The sequence below is a fragment of the Primulina tabacum genome, chromosome 6 (genome assembly GCF_025594145.1).
Source record: "Primulina tabacum isolate GXHZ01 chromosome 6, ASM2559414v2, whole genome shotgun sequence".
Lineage (NCBI taxonomy): Eukaryota > Viridiplantae > Streptophyta > Magnoliopsida > Lamiales > Gesneriaceae > Primulina > Primulina tabacum.
Genome location: NC_134555.1, coordinates 12,998,277 through 13,011,479, shown reverse-complemented (window position 1 = coordinate 13,011,479; position 13,203 = coordinate 12,998,277). Strand labels below are relative to the sequence as shown.

Sequence of the window (13,203 nt, the reverse complement as noted above, 5' to 3'; positions counted from 1 at the left end):
TATAAAGAATATGACAAACTGATCCAAATACGAATGAAATACGCGATTAATGAGATACATAAAGATCTTTGCCATGTTATTCAATTCGAAAAGAATCACCATAAACTCATAGTGTCCATATCGAGTCTTGAAAGCCGTCTTGTGAACATCTCCCTCTCTCACTTTCAGCTGGTGATATCTTGAACGAAGATTTATATTTCGAAAACATCGAAGCTCCCTGCAGCTGATCAAATAAGTCTTCGATTCTAGGCAGAGGATACTTATTCCTGACGGTGACCCTGTTGAAAGCGGATCAATTATGGTGTCCGGAAGCGCAACAGAATTTTTGAAAATCATATTTTCAGAGCAAGAAAACCGAGCACCCACTAGTGTGTGTAGCAAATATCAAAAACACAAAAATGTCATACATAGAGTGTTTTAGAATTTTACCTATCAATCTCAAAGATTTATTATTGGCTCCAACTAAGTTGTAAACAACTTAGCTCTTGAAGGTAGACAATCTACAAGCTTTCCTTGAGCACTCCTTGCTCAAATTCCTTCTTTCCTTCAAATTAGGTCCACCACTAACAAGGTAGATCCACTCTAATTTTGCACTAGAAAAATTAGAGCATTTTTCTTTGAGAAATTTGTGCAATCCTCAACAAATTGAAAAAGAAAAAATGGGAAAAATTGGAATGAATGTTTCGGCCATTGCACTTGTGTAGGAGAGAAGGATTTTCTTGGTTGTGTAAATAGTTAAAGTGTATCACAAAGGCATGCATGTCATTAACTCAAAAAGTTGCCTCCTACCCTTCACCTCCCAAGAATGTAATATTATTTGGGCTTGTAACAATTGCAAAGCTCATTTACTTTAATTTAAATGTCTCAAACAAATTTAAGACAAATTAAACCTTACTTGAATTTACTTTTCAAGCCCACTAGTTGAAAAATTATTTCTAATTGGGCTCTATAAGACCCAATGTTATTTAATTAATTCAACACTTGAATTAATTTAATTATTTGGACTTTACTAGGTCCACTATTGTTTAATTAATTCAATACTTGAATTAATTTAATGTAGTCCATAATAATGTTTATGAAAATCACAATTTTCTAATACATTATTTATTTGAGTCATCTTTTAATTTAGGAACACTTTCATAAACTAAAAGTTACATTTCCCAAATTCTCTTATAGAAGTCATACTTCTATTTTCTTTGCGTTTATAAACTCCTTTATAAGCCGTTCAACACATTGAACTATTTTACTTTTCAACGTGATCTAAAATGTTAGCACTTGTGTGACCCTCAATGGTTCAATGATACAACTAGCCGTGGGTTCAAATCTCAATGTGATTCGAGACTAAACATGTCCTTATATGAGCATATCTCAGTTGTTTCATTCTTATTTATTAACTCCTTGATAATAAGAACGTCAGAACTCAAGTCTGATAGTACCCAACCAATCATGTTAAACGCCTAACAGCATCGCTTACATGATTCCATAGGTATCAAATGATAGTGCCTGCAAGAACCAATCTATTATGGCTAGTGTACAGTACGGTGCCTTCATCTCATATATCCCGACCGATTTGACAACTATTGGTATATCGAGAGCTGTCAAATAATCGATACTATGTATCATGTCGTAGTTGTATCGATGGTGTAATTTAAGAATCCCTTTTTAAATTAACACCAACACTCTGATCAATGAATTTAAATTACATACACTTGAGATCACATAAGATATCCATACCCGAAGGTAAGCGGTGAATCCCGAACTACAATGCATAGACTCCTATATGTTTCGACAGAATACCAACCTTGCCAGCTGATGACCTCATATGAGTAGGTAAACAAGTCAAAATGCAATGCTAGCATATAGAGTCACATTGTTGTCCCGGATCTTAAGGACTAATGGTGTACAACTATAAACTAGGACGTTTCCATTCGATAATTGAGAACCACTTGGAAAGTCCTTTATGGAAGGTTGTTCAGTGCACTCTACAAGGAGCACCTATCTGCATGCTCGGACATCACAGTGTCCCATACCAATGAAACATGGTACTCACGTCGCAGATAATAGTCTCAAACTCAAGCGGCCTTTTATCTTTCTTAATGGCGGCTGAATCGACTAGGAACTGTTTAGAATATACAGTATTCCAAATATGAGTTTCATGATTCTCATCATATGAGCATTTCATATTCTTTCTTCTACTTGTATATTCAATGATTTTATCTATGCAACTAGCATGGGTATATAGATAAAGATATGACAAAACAATAATTTCAAATATTATTAAAATAAAGATCATTTGTACATAGAGTTTAAACATGAACCCTCGGCCAACACTTAGCTCGACGGACACCTACTCTAACAATCTCTCACTTGCACTACAGCCAACTACCCATATGCTTCAAACCCATCGATTCGCGATGCTTCTCGAATAATGGTCGAGGTAAAGGCTTAGTTAGTGGATCAGCAACATTATCTGCAGAGCCGACTTTGTCAATCGACACTTCTCCTCTTTCCACAATCTCTCAAAGGATGTGGTAGTTTCTTAATACATGTTTTGATTTCTGATGAGACCTTGGCTCCTTCGCCTGAGCAATGGCTCCCGTGTTGTCACAAAACACCGGGACTGAAGCAAATGCCCAACTCTTGGACAAAATTCCTTAACCAAACAGCCTAGCTGCAGCAATATATTCGGTCTCAGTGGTGGAATCTGCAGTAATGTCTTGCTTGGAACTCTTCCAACAGACAGCAGCACCATTGAGCATGAATACAAACCCAGAGGTTGATTTGAGTCATCGATATCGCTTTGGAAGCTAGAGTCAGTTTAGCCTTCCAATTTCAGTTCTCTACCCCCATAGACCAAGAACAATTTATTGGTCCTTCTCAAATACTTGAGATTCCTTTCACAGCTTTCCAGTATGGAAGACCAGGGTTCGATTGATATCTACTCAATACACTTAGTGCAAAAGCCACGTCAGAACGTGTAGATATCATCTCATACATGATACTACCAATTGCGGATGCATACGTAATGTGTGTCATCGCCGCTATCTTTGCATCAGTCTTGGGAGACATAGACATAGATAGGGACACGCCATGACACATTGGTAGATGTCCTCTCTTGGACTCATCGATCGAGAACCGCTTAACGATAGTATCAATGTGTGTGGACTGGGTGAGACCAAGCAATCTTCTTGATCTATCTCTATAAATCTGTATTTCCAATACAAATGATGCTTCATTCAAGTCCTGCATCGAGAACTTATTCGCTAACCATATTTTAGTTGATTGCAACATCCCTACATCATTCCCAATGAGTATAATGTCATCAACATAAAGCACCAGGAATGCCACAGCACTCCCACTGACCTTCTTATACACACAGGGTTCCTCAGGATTCTTAGTAAAATCAAACTCTTTGATTGTACTATCGAATCTGAGGTTCCAACTCCTAGATGCCTGCTTTAGAACCTAAATAGATCTCTAAAGTTCGCATACCATATGCTCACTTCCAATAGATGTAAACCATTCAGGTTGAGACATGTAAATCTCTTCCTTAATATCCCCATTAAAAAAGGCTGTCTTTACATCCATCTGCCATATCTCATAGTCATACCATGCAACTATGACTAGCAATATCCTTATAAACTTGAACATTGCAACTGGAGAAAAGGTTTCCTCAAAGTCAACTCCTTGTCTTTGAGTATATCCTTTTGCTACCAATCGTGCCTTGAAGTTCAATACCTTCCCATCCGCCCCAAGTTTCCTCTTGTAAATCCATTTACTCCCTATGGAAACAGTTCCCTCAGGTGGATCCACAAGATTCCACACTTGGTTCGAATGCATGGAATTTATCTCAGATTCCATAGCTTCAAGCCATTTGGATGAATCGACATCATATAACGCTTCTTTGAAGGTCATTGGATCACATCCATGGATAGACTCATCATGGCCCACTTCAAGAAGCAGACCATACCTCATTGGTGATCTCGAGACTCTCGGATCTTCTAGGAGCTTGTATCTCCTCTCTTGGCTCTTCGGGTGTGAGTTCTACAATTGTGGGTGAAACCTCTTCGAGTTCTATCATCTCCCTTTTTCTATCTAATAGAAATTCTTTTTCCAAAAAAGTTGAAATCCTAGAAAACAAACACATTTGTTTCTTGGTGATGATAGAAATATTATCCAACTGAATTCTATGGATATCCCACAAAGTAACATAAAATGGATCGACTATCCAATTTATCTCCTACTGTCCTGCTTCACATAAGTAGGGCATCCCCATATTCTAAGATAAGAATATTTGGGAGGCTTGCCCATCCATATCTCATATGGTGTCTTATAAATGCTTTTTAATGGACATTTTTCAACATCAGTACCGATGTCTCAAGTGCATATCCCCCAAAGGATGGCAGCAACTCCGTGAACCCCATCATTGATCCGAACCATGTCCATCAAAGTCTGGTTACGACACTCCTAAACACCATTCATCTGCGGTGTAGCAGGCAGAGTCGACTGCGAGAGAATCTCATTCTCCCTAAGATACTCTTGCAACTCTGCACTCAAGTATTTACCACCTCGATCCGATCGAACTGACTTGATGCTTCATCACGACTATTTTTCTACTTTACTTCTGAATTCTTTGAACCTTTCAAAGGCTTCTGATTTGTATTTCATCAAATACACATACCCATACCTCAAAAATTCATCGGTAAAGATGATGAAATAGGCATGTCCATGATTAGTGGTGATGCTAAGCGGACCACATACATCGGTATGGATCAAATCCAATAACCCTTTGGCTCGTTCCACGAGGTTCTTAAAGGGAATTTCGGTCATCTTCCCTTTCAGACAGGATACATAAGTCGTGAGAGAATTAATATCAGACATATCAAACATGCCTACCCCCACTAGCTTGTTCATCCTTCTTAGGGAAATATGTCCTAATCGAGCATGCCATAATTGTGCCGAATTTAGAGTGTCTTGTTTTCGTTTGTTGTTGTTATTGCTTGGACATTGTTTAGTGTAATATCTTTCAATTTTAAGTTATAGAGATCATTTTGCAAGTTCTACAGTACCAATTAAACATTCATTCTTGTAAATATTGCAAACAACTTTATTAAATAAACAAGAATATCCATCTTTATCAAGCATAGAAATGGAAACAATGTTTTTCACCAAATCATATACAAACAAAACATCTCTTAAAATCAACTTAAAATTATTTTTCAATAATAAGCAAACATCTCCTACGGTCTTGGCAGCAACTCTTGCTCCATTTCCCATCCTCAATAAGGTCTCACCTTACCTAATTCTTCTACTTCTTCCCATGACCTACAAATCATTACATAGATGTGAGCCACAGCCGGTATCCAATACCCAATAAGTAGAGTTAATTGAAATGTTTACTTTATAGAACATACCATTTCCAGAACCTTTCCGGGCAAGATATTCTCTGCAGCTACGCCTCCAATGTCCAAGTTTCTTGCAGTGATGACAGATATCAACAGTCTTGTCATCCTTGACTAGTGGGGCTGCCACAAAGGGATTCGGAGCTTGCCTCTTCAAGGGCACATTCTTTTTGGGACGTTGGAAAGAACGCTTCTTTCCCTTCCCATGTGGACCAGTCTTCGTACCAGATGAAGAACCTACATAATGAACTGAATTCTCTTTCTTGATGGTAGACTCAAAGGTAACAAGCATATTCACCAACTCCTCAATGGTAGGCTCCAGCTTGTTCATGTTGAAATTCACAACAAAAGGATTAAATGAGCTAGGCAGCGACAAAAGCAACACGTCAGTGGTCAACTCCGAAGGCAACGTAAGATCCATGCCAACGAGCTTGTCCACAAGCCCAATCATCTTCAGGCCATGCTCATGGACCGAGGCTCCATATCTCATGCATAAAGTGATCAGCTCCTTGACGGTAGCATGCCTAAGAGGTCGATTCTACTCACCAAAGAGCTCCTTGAGATGCAAATGAATTTCAGGAGCACTCTTTGCATCCTAAAAACGCCTCTGCAGCTCATCATTCATAGAATCAGGCATATAACACTTTGCTCGCAAGTCATGGTCACACCAATCCCTGTAAGTCTGCAATTCCTAAGGTGTGCAGCTAGTCGAAGCTTCAACAGAGGGCGACTCAGTCAGTGTATATGCTATCCTTTCCTAATTCAAGACGATTTTTAGGTTTCTTAGCCAATTGAGGTAATTAGGTCTAGTTAAAACGTGTTTGTCGAGTATTGCAGATAACGGATTGCGAATCGGAGACATTGTCAAAATTTTTATTGAAAAGTAAAAATAGATAAATGTTAATGACTATTTTAAAATATTTAGTAAGATATAAAGTATGGACTTTTACTTCATAAATTTTCGCTCCCACTATTTTGACATTTTTCACTACCATCTAGTGAAAACGGGAAACTTCTTTCCTCGGTAGGTACGTAAGGTCCAATTAGCAAATTATGATCCCGAATAATATCAGCCAATCATAATTTCTAAAAGGTAGTTTCCTATTGCATCTCCATGCAACCCTTTACGTAAAATTTTGTCTCACATTTGATTAGGACCCAATAATATGACGTTGTTCATCTTTACATGTCAAGCCTTACCCATCGATATTGAACCTTAATGTTCGGTCGCCATGAGTTCTCTCAATAATATGAGCCGAAATCATGGGAGTTCCACGTAGTTCACATCGCCATTTCAATGGATGTCACAACTTTCCGGTGTCCAGGGCTCCCCCAATAATATGAGCCGAGCCCCGAGCATGGGTAGCGTTCATCATGCACCCATTGTCGATGGAAGACACGAAAATTTTAAACATCTTTATAATTCCCTTTTCGGGCTTGATATTAATTTTGAATCTTATTCAAAATGAGGGTTTTTAATTTTGAAAGATCTCATCATTAATTTTGTTTAAAAGCTCGCCGTGTTTGATCGTATATTTGCCGGATTCATGCAACTTTGTTATTATCATAATAATAACGCACATACTTATTATTTGTAATATATCATGCATTTATTAAAGGAATGATGTCGTCACATCCATCTGTCATATTTTATAGTCATACTGTGTTGTTATGACTAGTAATATCTTAATGGATTTGAACATCGTGATTGGAGAAAAGGTTTTCTCATAGTCAATATCTTACCTTTGAGTATATCATTTTGCTACGAATCTTGCCTTGAAGATCATTACCTTCACATACTCACCAAGCTTCCTTTTCTAAATCCATTTTTGTAATGCCCTAGATGGTCATATTTAAAATGCAAAGATGAAATGTTGCTTGAAGGGAGACCGCCCCCGCGCCTAGAGAAGCACCGCACCCACGGTGCATGGACAGAAAGATGGCCATTTTTACCGTAGGGTCACCGCACCCGCGGTCCAGAGAGAGTGCACCCGCGGTGTATGGACAGTAGGGTATGAAAGTTGCTACTGGAGATTGAGCGCACCCGCGGTTCTACTACAGTAGAGGCAGCGCACCCGCGGTGCAAGACAGAGCGCACCCGCGGTCGCTGTTTCTGAAATTTTGGATGATGATCAGTACGCCTAGCACACCCGCGGTGTGAGAAATACCGCACCCGCGGTGAAACGTGCAGTAAGCACATTCAGCCATGTGCCTTACATGCAATGTGATATATATATATATATATATATATATATATATATATATATATATATATATATATATGAAATCCTCATTCTTCCTTAAGCAAGAAACGAGAATTCCCTCAGAAATCTTCCAAGTTTGATGTGGTGCTAGATTTGAGATTTTATATCAACCAGTTATCAGAATTTAAATCCGAGCACAGTTCTACGATCCTCTCGGCAACAGCTACAACTGGACGTACGTTTTATTACGTTTTGAGATGACTTGAAAATATGATGTTAATGGAATTGAAGATGATTCATATATGTTGTTCTCGAGACAGTAGACATCGTATAATCAAAATCGGACTGAAGAACAAATACAGTATGGAATTATTATGATTTTCGAAAGATATTGGTTGGAATTTGATATCAGATTCGTATCGTTATTGACTATGAATTGAGAATTGATTAGTATTATGTGTTCAAGGATATACTAATCAGTATATATTTGAAGTCAGATTAACGAATAGATTGGTTATGCAATTGTTATGATTTTCGAAAGATATTGATTGAGATTTGAAATCAGAGTAGTGTTGTTACTGATTTTGAATATACCGATATTGAAAATATGAGTTGTACTCGTATTGATTATGAATTCTGGTACTATATTTGTGATGTTGGGATTGACGGTATTATCAAGATTTCATTGTTATGCCGTTGAAACATCAGTTGATTTACATTGATCAGATTCAGTAATGATCTCGAGTGTATCGTGATATCGTTTATATGAATTAGATTGTACCTTGTTCAGATATGGATCAGATTATATACCGATTTGAGTATTGATCAGAACAAGTTCTGAACTGAGTTATATACTGATACTGTATTTATATGATTGTCATTATCAGATGTGGATATGGACAGATTGGAATACAAGACTTCGTCTTCATCAGACCGAGAAGAGAAAGGTATAAATGGATGTCAATTGGGAGATCGACTTGAGTTAGATTTAACTCGAGTTTCCCTAAACCACATACTTGTATGGTATTGTTTTTATACATTTGTCTCTTAATGAGTATGTTTATTCTATTGAATTAGAAGTAGAAAGCAGAGAGCTATTAAGTAAGAGTCACTGACAGAGGGGTTAGATTTTGACAGACTTGTCACTAACCCATTGCACATTGTCAGAATAGGCTTAGTCTTGGTAGATACGCCAAGGCACTGGACGTTTGATATATCGTTATGCTTCAGATACAGATAGCATTCTATTCGATATAGATTAGACCAAAGTCCAGAAATAAGAACGTACCGTCACTGCGACTGGCAGTAGTAGGTGGGAGACTTGTTACGTTCTTATTCACCGGGATCCCTAGATTAGAATGAGAGATGAGTCGAGTTTTAGATATTGAGACTAGAATTTGATTTACAGATTCGTATTGATTTATGTTTCGTAGATTACGATTCATGTTTTATTTACGGACTAGTATGGATACATGTTGCCTGATTATGCTACATGTGATAAGATATAATTCATGCTTTTATGTTAATTCAGTTAACAGCATGTATACATTATTTATACTGGGATTTATTCTCACGGAGTATCCGGCTGTTGTCTTGTTTTGTATGTGTGCATGACAATAGGTGGGACAGGATCGGGGTCAAGAAGATGATGAGAGAAGACGAGTTTAGGGTGGTGATTCCGGACTTATTGTAGACTTGGTTTAATACTTGAAATTTAGTAGTTGAACCTTAGACTAGTTTGAATAATTGTTGTACATTATTGTACTTATATACTGAGATATATATTAGTTACATTCCATTACGCTCCGCACTTGCATTTTAAAGAAAAAAAATTTTAGACCCTGTTTATCTTAATTGATAATTAAATCCCAAAGATGTTTAAGATGATGATTAGCGTCCGGGTCCCCACAATTTTTATCCTGTAGGAACGTTCCCTCAGGTGGATTTACTAAGACCATGCTTGGTTTGAATATATGGAGTCCATCTCGGACTACATGTCTCCAAGCCATTCTGATGAATCATAATATGATAATGATTCTTTGAAGTTTTTTGAATTACATCCAGGAATGGGCTCATCTTGGCCCTCTTCAAGAAGCAGAATCATCCTCTTATGTGGCATTGAGACCCTTTTAGATCTCTTAGGAGCTTGAATCTCTTCAACGGACTATTTGGGTGTGGGCTCTATTGTTTCAGGAGTAGGTGTTGCTCGTATCTCCTCGAGTTCTATCATACCAAATTTTTCATCAAATAGAAACTCCTTCTCCAATAAGATGACATTCTTTGAAATAAATACTCTTGTTTCACGGGGATCATAAAAAATTATCCAATAGAATTCTTCGTATATCTAAAAAATTAGCTCAAATTGGATCTACCATCCATTTGAATTCTTTGTATATCCACTACTTTTGTATTAATATCTTTCAACAACATTGCAGCAGTCTCAAGTGCAAATCCACAAAATAATTGTGGCAATTCAGTGAATCACATCATAGATCGAATTATATCCATCAATGTTCGATTACAACATTATGACACAACATTCAACTCTGTTGTGATATGTGGGGCCGACTATGAGGATCTCATTCTCTTTAAGGTAGTTTTGAAATTCAATATTTAATTATTCTCCATCTCAATCAAATCGAAGTGTTTTAATGTTTTACCTTGTTGTTTCTATATTAAATTTTGAATTCTTTGAACTTTTCAATGGCTTCAGAATTGTATTTCATTAAAAACATATACCAATATATCGAGAAGTCATCAATATAGGTAATGAACTAGAATTGATAATATAATGTGCACTTAGCGGGTCACACATATCTATGTGGATCAAATCCAATAGATCATGTGCACGCTCTACTTTCCCTAGGAAAGAGGCTTTGATCATATTTCCTTACAGATAGGACTCACATGTTTCAAGAGACCTTATACCTGAAGAATCAATCATACCCTCTACCATTAAATTATGCAATTTTTTATAGATGTCATTTTTGCGTATTTTTATTGTGTCATTTCATCATATTCATGCATGTGTCGTAAGATTTCGTGTAAATTTAGTTAGTTTATTACATGTTACGAATAAACATTGTTTTTCATGTGTTTGTGTTGATCTGCAGATGATATGGGCAAGAAAGATGGATTAATTCGAGAAAGGAATGCACGTGACAAGAAATGGGTAAGAAAGCCGAGATAGATGTTCTAGGGCAGATATTTTCGCCCACCCTAACTCCAAGACAAAAAACTTGCGACACAGGCACGCTGAGCTAGAGATTTTTGGGTCCCACCACGTCTGAGAATTTTTTTCGTGTGACTCCATCTGTCCCAGCGCACCTATGAAGGAAGAAATTCCCATCTATTTCTTTGCATTTTCTGGATGTTTCCTACTTGATAAAACCCTAGCACACATTTTTATGAAAAAAGGATCATTTTTATGAGAAGGGGATCAGTCGCACGCAGGGAGAAAACACACGGAGTCGAGAAAACTTGAAGAATCCGGCATTTTTGAGCAGCGTGTCTTCCATTCTTCGACTAAACAAGTATTTTTAGTTTAATAACATTTATTTAATTATTTTATTGCATATTTCAGCATGAATTCTAGTAGATAAACTCTTTTTGTTGGGATTTACGGGATTCTACCCCGAACAGATATTTGAATTAATTAATTACTCTACTTTTGCTTCATTCTTGATTATATTATAGTTTTTCTTTGAATTATTAAAGTCTAGCTAACTTTGATAATATTTTATATTGTGAGTGAGTGAGTTTGAGAGAATAATTTGTAATAGGAACGATTAATATAATCCGTGGATTTACAATTTATATAGACATATGAAATTGAATATATATTGATAGTCATAGTCCAATTGGTCGAAAGCTAAGGGATTTCGTTACTCTAATTCTAGAAGTTAACAAATCAATTCAACATATTGTTTGCTAAATAATAGACAACTGACAATAATATTCATGTAATATAGTCTTGGTGGATCGATATCTGAATGGTTTAGAATATGGTCCAGTTTGGGGTAAACACACTAGATGATCCCAACACTCACATAGAATATTTTCTTGAAATTTGCAATACTTTTAAAATCAATGGAGTTTCTGATGATGCTATACATTTACGCTTATTCTCTTTTTCACTCAGAGATAAAGCTAAGGATTGATTGAATTGTTTGCTTGTAGGTTCAATCACGACCTCCAAAGACATGGCCATGGCATTCCTTGTTAAATACTAACCTCCATCGAAGACTATGAAGTTGCGAGCTGAAATAATTACTTTTGACAAGTTTGAGCATGAGTCACTCTATGAGGCATGAGAGAGCTACAAAGATTTACTGCGAAGATGCCCACATCAACAGTTGCCTCTTGGGTTAGTAGTAAAAACTTTTTATTATGGCATGATAACTTCTAATCACACTATGATAGATGTTGTTGCATGTGAAAATCTGCTGAGAAAGACTACGGAAGAGAGATACGAGCTGCTGAAGGAAATGGCTGCTAGCAGTTATCATCCTCAATCTGAGAGAAACAATAAGAAGAGTAGTGCACCATGTAACTGATTTTCTGCTGTTACTGCACAACTAGAGACATTGAACAGAAATATTGTAACGCATGAAAACCTTAAGACACTAACCACATGCATGCATGAAAATTAATTAGAAGTTTATTCAAATAAGTCTTTTAAAGGTATGTTTAAATATCGATATGATTGAATGAATATTTATCCAAATGTTATGAATGTCAACTTTCTGCAATCAAATATGCAATGTGCGGCAAATGCGAGAGAACCAGGGACGATTTTAATAAGGTTTCTATTTTTAGAAGTTTACGAAATAGGAACTCTAGATTTAGCAATCCAAATTAGGAAAGTGGCAAATTTATTTTTAGTAAGGAACAAATTTAATCGGTAACGAACTTTTGCTAGAAAATGAGAAGTTTCGGGTTTACAATACTAGAAACGATTAGCACCAAATATTTTTAAATATTGTTTGGACTTCAAATAGATTAATTATGGATTTAGTTAATTCCTTAATGGGTCTGGATTAACAGGGATTTAGTTAAAATAATTACGGCCTTTAATCTAACCAAAGTCCATTTAGCAACCTAATGATTTAGTTAAATAACCCAATCCACCCTACACCCATATCACACGTGAGACATCTACTCATTTTAAAATTCTACCGAACAAATTTTTTTTTAAATGCAATGGTCGAAACCATGCCTACATAAATACATAAAATTCAAAACATGAATTTTGTAAAATCAACCCACCGCTGAATAAAATAACTACAGTTAAAATTTTGAAAAAAAACAACCAACCTAAACAATTACCGTTTAAAAATATAAACGTCAAACATATTAAAATCTGTCAAAATCATCAACAAAATAAAATCATAAATCATTTAAAAAGTTGTTTAAACGTGTTTCCATAAAATCATATTCTTGAGGAAGAATACAAGGTCCTCGGGTTAACGTGCGCCACAAGCTCCGCCCATTCAGTCATCATCACCTCTAGTCTCCTGATCAGAATGTTCACCTGCACCATTCACACCTTGTGAGTCTGAAGACTCAACACACTTGTAACGTTATAACAAATACAT

General features: G+C 36.5%; 1 non-coding gene across 1 annotated transcript; it reads right to left on the bottom strand.

The window, feature by feature from the left end:
• Positions 1-11,856: 11,856 nt before the first annotated feature.
• On the bottom strand, positions 11,857-11,963 carry LOC142550389 (small nucleolar RNA R71). Its single transcript, XR_012821349.1, has one exon. It is a non-coding gene; the product is annotated as a small nucleolar RNA R71 (small nucleolar RNA).
• Between the last annotated feature and the right edge of the window lie 1,240 nt (positions 11,964-13,203).